The 9,551-nt window shown below is 43.9% G+C and overlaps 1 long non-coding RNA gene across 1 annotated transcript; it reads left to right on the top strand.

Moving 5' to 3' along the window:
- The first annotated feature begins 10 nt into the window (after positions 1 to 10).
- LOC307061729 lies at positions 11 to 4,125 on the top strand. Its single transcript, XR_013811199.1, has 3 exons — positions 11 to 139; positions 1,704 to 2,107; positions 3,919 to 4,125. It is a non-coding gene; the product is annotated as an uncharacterized lncRNA (long non-coding RNA).
- Positions 4,126 to 9,551: the final 5,426 nt, after the last annotated feature.

The following is a 9,551-nucleotide window of genomic DNA, read 5'->3' as shown; positions in this document are numbered from 1 at the left end:
GAGACAAAGTGGGAGCGATTCCTGGAGAGGAGAAAGGTTCCATTCTGCACTACAATCATTTTGACCATTTCCTTTCGCACTTTGTAATCCAAGTCAGAGCTATACACTAACTTGTAAATACGCAGATATGCAATCCTGGGTAAGTTTTGGTTATAAATGACATATTTCCCTCCAAATTGTTATATTTCATGCATTATCCCAGTGCCTAGTGTATGTACACTGGGAAACGTAGTACTTCTAATATGAAGAACAGGAGAAATGAGAGCTATAATGTTTCTTGAAATAAATAATTGTCCTTGTTAATTATATTATGAGGACAGAGATATTCTGATAAGAAGAAAGAACGTGGTGCTTTGCTTACTGTTTTAAAGAAAATTTGTAAAACTAAAGACTTTTGGTGGGGGGGGGAAGCGATCTTGAATGCTTTTTCTTTATTTACATTTCTCCCAGCCGTAGCATCTTTGAAGTGTTGGAGTGTTTCCCACAAAGCAAGCCCATTCATAGCCGTCTTGAAGGTTATTTATTCACATTACATATTACTGGTAGAATATGACTAGTTAGAAGGTAGGACTTGAATTGGTTCCGAGGCCCGAATCTCTCTGGTTTCCTGATGGACATACCCTGTGCTTTTTAAGAAATACAAAGATTCAATAAAGAAATGTTTTTGAAACTATAGAAGATTTAAAAAGAACACTGCTGTCCTAAACAAATCTTGTTTAAAGGAATTTTAAAGAGATACATTTTACTATATCAAAGAACGTACATGTATTTGCCTAAACATTCTATATACCTTTGTAATGATAAAACTTCTCCCCTTGATGGTGAAGCTTATTCCTATTAAGCCTAGACTGTGTTCTTTTTTTTCCCCCCCCGGTCTGATAATGAATTTGTGAACTCTATCTTTGGTATATCTTTTCTTAAACTGCACTGTTTGTTTAGTCAAGGTAAATAAGTCATTATGTATTTGAATAACTTGGCGTGTCTTGAGTGTTGTGATATGAGAAGCATTGTGGTCTTTCTACACTAATGAAATGCAAATAAAATTTTGTATTTATGAATGACAGTTGAGTTGCCACACTTACTTGTGCAGTTATAAATTACATATTTGACAATATTCTTCCAAAACTCCACATCTTAATCTTTTGAGTGTCTTAGATAAGAAAAATGCAGCCTCCTCTTCCATGGAAAACATTTTGATAGTTTCTCAAGAGTTTCAAGCATAGAATTACAATACCACCCAGCAATTCCACTCCTGGGTCTACATCCAAAAAAATCAAAAGCTGGGGCACAAACAGATGCTGTACACTAATGTTCACAGCTTTATTCACAGTAGCCAAAAAGTGGAAGCAACCCAAGTGTCCATCAGCAGGGGATGGATTCTGACACAGGCTGCAGCATGGATGGACCTTGAGGACGTCATGCTGAGTGAAATGAGCCAGTCACACGAAGGGCCTAGACTAGTCAAATCCATAGACGCAGCCCTGGTGGGTGCCAGGGGCTGGGGGGAGAGAGGAATGAGGAGTTACTGTTGAGTGGATACAGAGTCTGAGTGCAGGATGATAGAACTTTCTGGAGGTGGATGGTGGTGACAGTTGCACAACAATGTGCATGTACTTCATGCCACAGGGCTGCACACTTTAAATGGTTAAATATATGTCTGTTTACAGATAGTGTCCTCAAGAAAATGTTCTGTTTATCCTCAGGAGAATGTTCTGTTTAATGTCTGCCTTCTACCGTCCAACAACCAGTCATGGATTGTGCCGATCATTTACCTGTTGTCTCACCTCCACGACGGCCCTCCTGTGCTCTGCCCTGTGATGCCAGGGCCCCAGCTCTGAAGGACACCCACCAACACCCCTGCTCTTCCCATTAGACCTGCTGCTGGGAGGAACTCGGGGGGCTGGGAGGAGAGGGGACGGGACTTGCCATTTCCCCCACCTCTTTTCCCCTGCAGAGACAGCTGACCTTCAGCTCCAGCTCCCTGTGGACCCTCAGCTGAGCCTGGCTGCACCCACCAGAGGGGCCAGGGCAGTGGCACCGCTACACTGCTCCTTGCAAAGTCTTCCTTTTTCTACCTCCTGGATCCTTGAAGTGCGGTTTCAAGTTGGTAGGTGGTTTTATTTAACGGTTTAATTAAAGTTTTGACTATTAAAACTGAGGGGTGGGACTTCCCTGGTGGTCCAGTGGTTAGGACTCCACGCGTGCGCCGCAGGGGATTGAATCCCTGGTTGGGGAACTAAGATCCCTTATGCCACTGAGTGCAGCCAAAAAAAAAAAAAACTGAGGGATGAATTATTAGTTGAGGACGCAACGAAACAAGAGATTCGTCTTGCTTGTCTCAAGCTGTAAAACTACCTAGAATTAGCTGGTGGGTATTTTCCCCCCCACAAATGACTTGCGTTACCAGGGAGAGAGAAAGTACTTGTCTTACAGATTATTTATTGCCTAGAAGTTGTAAGTAGGCCACAGACTGCAGCTAAGGGTGGGTCAGGACATGATATACGGGCTAGTATTTATGCTACGATACCGTGGTGAACAAAGGTGAAGTTTATCGCATGGTTGCTGTTAAGCCAGGCCCTGTGCTTGGAGCTGTAGGGACATGACAGAGAGAGACCATAGACAGACCCTGCCCATAAGGATAAGTTCGTCAGGTGCAACAGACGGACCCCTAACAGGAGTGCCGGGCAGAGCTTCCATCATGAAAGGACGGGTGCAGAGTCTGGGAAGCGGAGGAGGAGAAGCACGGCCGGTGTGGGGAGAAGGGGTGGAGGGAGGTGGGGGTGCTCCTCCTGGGCCTTCAGGAATGAGTAGGCTACTGACCGGTGCCTGGAGGGATGCTGTATTCACAGGCTGTTGATTTGAAACCAAAGGGACCCTCTGGAAAAAGCAGACCTCATAGTAAAGCATGCACTGCTATCCCCATGGCTTATAGCTTCCTAAACACTTGGCCGCTCCTTGGAAATGTTCAGTTAAGCCTGTTCTCGTGGTAGAGACAAGGCAGTGACTGGAAATGCAGTCAAGCCGTTTGCCTGCAAAACCTGGAGCATGTCTCATTCCCATAAATGGACAGTTATTACTGAAAAAGGTTCTGGAGATCTGCCTCTGTGAGCTGATGAGTTTGGCCCATTTGCCAACAGGTCCGCTCTTCCATAGGCTTAAACCATAACCCTTTTGGACAATGTGAGAACAGGATAAACCAGCCCCAATCCACCCACTATTGACAGACCACTCACCGCACACGCCCAGTGGGTGGAAGTTCCCAGGTGCCCTCCCAGCAGAGACAGCAGGGCCCCAGGGCAGTGAGGACTTAATCACCCCTGTTGACTGATGCAGGGCTGGGGGTTTAAGGCTGCTGGGCAAGATCAACAGTAGAATCCCTACATTGTACTGGGTTTCTTTCTTGAAAAAATTGCAGACCTTTCCAAAGACAGCTCGGCAAATGCTTGTGATTAAAATGCATTTTATTGTATGGAAGAGTGCGTTTTCTAAAAGACGGGGTGCTGCCGGGGCTAAAGCTCTCTGGAAGAGACTGGCCTCAGGGTGCGTCTCAGACCCATCAGGCCTACAGGGGTCATCATCTTTACCTGTAGGGTCAGCTGCTTAAGCCCGTGGTTAGCTCAGGGGCCCCTCAGCCCATTAAAGATGTACCTCAACTTGTTGAAATGCCCTTTAACTCTGGAAATAGCTTTTCAGTCCATAACTTGAACCAAAAGATTTTAGTATAAATAACTTGTTAGTTTGAATCCCCATCAAAGTGTAATCTGGTGTTGCCAAGTACCAATAACTGGATATTGAATTGAGCAGGAGAGTGTTAGGTACCTGAAGGGGAATCATGAGAATAGGTAAGAAAATGGTTTAGAAAGAGAATGAGGCCAAAAACAACTGGGCCAACTTCCATTTGGCTCTCTCCTTGGCCAGGCTGGACAGACTACGGACGTTCACCACACCACCGTCTGCCCCAGGCCCTGCTGCTCTTCACTCTTGGGTGGTTGCCACCTACTGCGGCCTGTCATGGGACCATTGAAAATGTGTCCAGTGCAAGCAGAAGGAAGGAAATAATAAAGATGAAGCATCAATAAATGAAATTAAGAACATAAAAATAATAGTCAATAAACCAAGAACTGTATCCACACAACAATTTTAAAAAAGACTTCATTTTTAAATGGGTAAAAATTAGTCATTAGGGAAATGCAACTCAAAACCACAAATGAGATGACTTCACACCAGTGAGGATGGCTATTATCAAAAGAACGAAATAAGTGTTGGCAGGGATGTGGAAAATTTGCAACCTTTATGCAAGGTGGGAATGTAAAATGGTACAGCCACTGTGGAAAATGGTATGCAATTCCTCAAAATATTAAACATAGAATTACTGTATGATCCGGCAATTCCGCTTCCGGGTATCTGCCCCAAAGAAGTGAAAGCAGAGGTTCAAATAGATATTTGTACATCCATGTTCGTAGCAACATTATTCAAAATAACCTAAAGATGGAAGGAAGGAACGCATGTGCCTATTGATGGATGAATAAAGAATGTGTCCTGTGATATATACTTACAATGGAGTATTATTCAGCCTTAAAAAGGAAGGAAATTCTGACACCACGTGCTACAGTATGGACGAACCTTGGGGACATTGTGGTGAGATAAGTCAGTCACAAAAGGATATACTGAGTGATTCCACTTGTATGAGGGACCTAGAGCAGTCCAATTCACAGGGACGTAAAGTAGAATGATGATGGCCAGAGGCTGGGGCAGGGGATAGGGAGTTAGTGTTTAACGGGCGCAGAGTTTCCATTTGGGAAGATGAAAAATTCTGGAAATGGATGGTGGTGATGGCTGCACAGTAATGTGAAATGGATTTGATGCCCCTGAGCTGTACATTTACAAATGGTTGAACTGGTAACTTTTAAGTTATGTATATTTTACCACAATGAAAAAAAAATTAAAAGAAATGGGGGGGGAAAGGTATCTTTTAAACGATCAACAAAATTGACAAACCTCTAGCCAAGCTCATCAAGAATAGAAAGAGAAGATCGAGTTACCCATATCTGGAATAAAAGAGGGACATCATTATAGGCACTTAAGACATCAAAAGAATGATAATGAAACACCATAAAACTATTCTGTGCACATAAATTTAACAGCCTGGATAAAATGAACAAGTGTCTTGAAAAATACAAACTGCCAGAGCTCATTAGGAAAGGAAAGAAACAGGAAATTTTCTCAACCTGCTGAAGGTCACCTACAAAACCCAACAGCTAACCTCATACTTGGTGGTGAAAGAATGATCACTTTTCCTCTAAAATTAGGAATAAGGCAAGGATATTTGTTCTTTAACTAACATCATACTAGAGATCCTAGCCTGCAGTAGAGCACAAAAAAAAAGGGAAATAAAACGCTCTGTTCGCAGATGGCATGATTGTCTACGTAGAAATTCACAAAGAATTTACAAGAAAGCTATTAGAACTAATAAACGAGATGGCAAAGCAAAGGTGGCTGCCCCTCCCCCTTATTTGTCACCACTTCTCCATCTCCCCCAGGACTGATCCAAAAATAACTCACCACAGCCTGTTTTAGATAGAAGATACAGTGGTTGCAAATAAACTGGATGCCGAGAACGATGTTGGAGGAGTCCCCCATCCGTCTAGCACTTGCATTAGGCTTTTTATTTTCCATCAGGATTGAAGGCACCCCTCCCATATGCTTGGTGCTTTTAAACATACGGACTGCTCTTCATCAGCTGCGGTTACCCATACTCCAAGGTGTTAAATTCAAATATCTGTTGCTCGACTTTGTCAAAAATTCCGTAGCTCGTAGTGGACAAGCCGTAGTCTCCGTTCCCTTCTTACTTGTTATTCCCCAAGTCGGGACAGCTCATAGGAGAGCTGGGTAAGGAACCCGTGGTCTTCACTTCCAGGAATTGTCTTCACTGTGCCCTGATGTCATGCCTTCAACTAACATGGAGCAACCCCAGGAAACCTCTCATGGAACCCATGCTTACCTTGAGTGAAGGGATGTGGTTGAGTGCACTGTTAGCCTGAATTTCTATTTATTTTTTTTTACTCTACTCTAGTGCATGTATTCATTAAGCCTTCTAAAATCCCTTGGGAAGCCACATGGACTGTATAATGCAACGAAATATCTTAGTGGTCCAAGGATGATCTCTGAAGGAATTCTGCAATGATGCAAACTTTCCATTAGGGGGAGCTAGAGTACTAATGCTAAAAATACTGCAGGTTAAAATAACATCGTTTGCAAATTGCACAATTGTTTCTCAATTAGTCTTTATTATTTTCATGTTTTCCGCTATGTATAAAAGGCATACATAATTTAAAGGTATCATTTGAATATATGATATAATTTAGGAGGGGAACGTGAATCTTAAAACTTATGCCCTACTTTTTAACAGTACTTTGAACAGACCTGATGAATTTGGTTTGAACTCGGGAATTTTCCTAAATCAAACGCTGAAGTTTTTTTAAGCCTAAAAATGTTCTAGAGGTAAACAGAGTACAATAAGAGTTTTAAAGACAATTCTTTTGGTAAAATGTGTTGTTTGCTTTTTATCTGTCACTGAAGGAAGACAAAAATGTATTTTATTCACTAAATCTACCTGGCGTTTACTTTTTAAATTGTAGCCCACAGACCACACTCAGAGATTAGGACTCACAGCTGTGGGCGTATATTGCAGGACCAGTTAAGGAAAGGAGTGGGTGCTGCTGGGTAAGGAGTCCACAGAAGGCTGAAAGGGAGGGAAGCAAGGGACCGGTTTCCGCCAAGTGGCACAGTCCCCATGAGCCTGGGGAAGGAGTTTAAAGAGGACACATTAATGTCAGATACAGCGTGAGGAGCAAAGAGGCCAGAAGTACAAACCCTTCTCCGAGGGAGAGAAAAAGAGACGCCAACGTGAATTTTGTAAGTACGTAACCCTTGGCCGGCATCCCTTTGGAGGGTTATGATCTAACTTACACCAGCAGGACGTAAAACAGGACTCCTCTGGCTACAGGATTGTGTTCGGTAATGATTCAGTTTAGAGTGTGAGCAGAGGATGTGAACTTCCCTCTGGTCTCTCTCCTTGGCAGTTGGGTTTAGGCAGAGGGAGTGCTTGGAGAGGCCACGGAGAGGTGGACAGGAGAAAGAGGAGAGAAATAATAGCAGGTGACCAGGGGGGCGGGGGTCCCAGGGACTGGACGGAAGAGGGCTTCCCAGCCCGCAGGCTCTCCAGGAGATTTTCTGGTTTGGTTCTGTTCTGCGCTATTCCAGTCACTTTTATGGCGATATAACATACATAAAGAAAAGGACACAAATCATAAGTTGTACAGAGGACAGGTTTTTCTCAAAGTGGACAAGAGAGAGTAGCCTCAAAACCTCAGAAGTTGCCTCTGACGTACCATCCTAACTGCTAATGCCAGAGCCTAGTCTGCCGGCTGTTGAACTTTATGTAAATGAGTCGTTTGTAAGGTGCTCTGTTGCACAGAAAGGGGCTGCTAGGGACACATTCTTGCTCTTTCATGTGGTGGACACAGGTGTGCACCCCTGTTGGGAACACCTGGGGGAGGATTGCTGGGTCATAGGGTGTGCTTATATACTCATAGATACCAACGAAGAAGTTTCCCACAGGACTGGTACCAATTTACAGTGTCTGTGTATCCTGTTACCGAAAGTGGGGTCTGGCTGCTCGCCGCTCAAAAGCCAATAAAGAGCAAGGTTGGTGGAAAGGAAAGTTTGCTTCATTTCGGAGGCCGGCAACCGAGAGAGAGGGCAGACTCCTGTCCAGAGGCTGACTCCCCCCTGACATCAGTGGGCGAGAGCTTTTAGAGGGGTGTTTCAGGGGTGTATAGTCAGAGGGAGGGGGCTACATGCAGAAACAGCAGAGTCAGCTCCGACTGTCATCTTGAAATTGGTCATCGGTGGTCTGACCAGCGTCGTCTTGATTGTTTTAAGTACAGTTAGTCTTCAGTTCCAGGGTTGGTTGGTTCCCACTTCCTTGAGGCCAGTTCTCGGAATTGGGGCAGCCTATGTCATGGCTACAGTCTGGTCATCCACCTGGTGGAGGTTTCAGTATCTACAATACAGCTCACAGGAGATGGCTCTGAATATATCTATCTATAGTCCTTGAGAAGGAACTGAAGGTCCTTGACAGTGCTTAATGACTAAACTATTATTATTATTTAGTCTTGTTGGACTGTTTTCCTTTGCTTCTGCATTTTCCCACTTCTCTGATTAAACTTATTCTTTTTTTAAAAATATTTATTTATTTATTTGGCTGCGCCCGGGTCTTAGTTGCAGCATGCATGTGGGATCTAGTTCCCCAACCAGGGATCAAACCCGGGCCCCCTGCATAAGGAGCGCAGAGTCTTACCCACTGGACCACCAGGAAAGTCCCTAAACTTATTCTCTGACTAAAGTTTTTCTACAGACAAAAGGCAGGCGGAGGACATGGTGGAGAAGGACCATAGGGTCCTGCTCCATTTTAATACCAGTGGCTCTATAATTAAGCTACTGGCATTTAATATTACTGTAATAATAACAATCTATTAGCTTATAATAAAATACTATAATTATTCAAATGATCAAATATTTAATATAATTATTAATGATAATTATATTAATAGAATCTCCTAACAACTGTATATGGTCAGGCCACTCAAGATGGCTGTTCTCTTGCTCTCTGGACATCCCCTGCCCGACCAGGGCCTGCTTCACCTACGCCCTACTTACAAGACTGACCTCCCTATGTACTTGCCCCAGGCCCCAGCTGGTGATTATTCTTATCAAAGTGGGTGGTGAGGGGCGTGCCCCTCTGCTGGTTTCCCTGGTAACTAATGAGCCCACCTGAAGTCAATTCCCCTATAACTGGCAGTCTCCCCTTCCCCCGCCCCGGGGAGTGAAGACTGCCACTATGTCCTGCCTGCTGTCCACCGCACACGGTCGGGTGTCGCTACAGGACCCTGCTTCAGATGCGTACGCTCCCGCATCCATTAAACCACTTATGTCTCTTGCTGACTCTGGGCTCTTTCTTCAGTCTTGAAGCTGGGCAAGCAGAGGATTTGTAGGCCTGTGGGGTACAGCCTAACGACTTGAAATTGCTCATCTTTTTTCATTTTATCCATTTTGATGGGTGTATTATGTTATTTCATTGTGGTTTTAATGGGGGTTTTTTCCATTTTTTCTATTAAGTTGTCTGCCTTTTACTTACTGATTTGTAGATACTCTACATATCCTGGATACTCTCCTGAAGTATTCGTATAAAGCTATAAATGCTAACTCATGATACCAGAGAAACCGATGTCTTTGAGCAGACAGAGCCTCAGGGAGAAAATCATAGATGGTAAAGCTCTTACTCAGTGGCAGCTGGCCTTCCCAGGACTGTGGTTCAAAAAGCTGCAGGTGCCAATGCCATTGTCTGGGTCACTTCCAGGAAACAAGGGTGTAAGTTAAAAGCAACCCAAGGAATATGTGACTCTGATTTACTGGAAAACTTTTTTTGTCTCATCTTCCAAAGAAAGTCACAGTGTTGAGAGCAGGTTCTAGAATGAGGCATTCCTTCA

This window comes from Hyperoodon ampullatus, assembly GCF_949752795.1.
Source record: "Hyperoodon ampullatus genome assembly, chromosome: 13".
NCBI lineage: Eukaryota > Metazoa > Chordata > Mammalia > Artiodactyla > Ziphiidae > Hyperoodon > Hyperoodon ampullatus.
This window is presented reverse-complemented; position numbering and strand designations above follow the sequence as displayed.